The sequence below is a fragment of the Haliaeetus leucocephalus genome, unplaced genomic scaffold (assembly GCF_000737465.1).
Source record: "Haliaeetus leucocephalus isolate CR32 unplaced genomic scaffold, Haliaeetus_leucocephalus-4.0 Scaffold210, whole genome shotgun sequence".
Taxonomy (NCBI): domain Eukaryota; kingdom Metazoa; phylum Chordata; class Aves; order Accipitriformes; family Accipitridae; genus Haliaeetus; species Haliaeetus leucocephalus.
In genome coordinates this window covers 155824-156151 of record NW_010972646.1, presented here as the reverse complement: position 1 = coordinate 156151, position 328 = coordinate 155824, and the positions used below count along the sequence as shown (strand labels likewise).

General features: G+C 69.2%; 1 protein-coding gene across 1 annotated transcript in view; it reads left to right on the top strand.

The window, feature by feature from the left end:
• FOSB (FBJ murine osteosarcoma viral oncogene homolog B) overlaps positions 1 to 328 on the top strand; it is a 4521-nt gene that overhangs the window by 314 nt on the left and 3879 nt on the right. The gene's annotated exons all lie outside the window — the stretch shown is intronic.

The window sequence follows — 328 nt, the reverse complement described above, 5'->3', positions numbered from 1 at the left end:
CGGGGGGGACCCGGGGGTCCCGGAGCGGCGGCGGCGGCGGGCGTGACGTCAGCGCAGGGGGCGGGACGCCGCCGTATAAAGCGGCGGCGCGGCCGTGAGCGGTTCATTCATAAAAAGCGGAGACCGGGGGAAGCGGCGGGAGCGTCACCGGCACTTTGCACCGGCGGAGCTGGGGAGTGGATGTACCGGGGCTGGTAGCGGCTGAACCGGAGCCTGGGAACGGATTTACCGAGGCTTATTAGCGGCGAACCGGGACTTTGCACCGGAGAACCGGAGCCTGGGAACGGATGTACCGGGGCTTATAGCGGCGAACCGGGACTTTGCACCG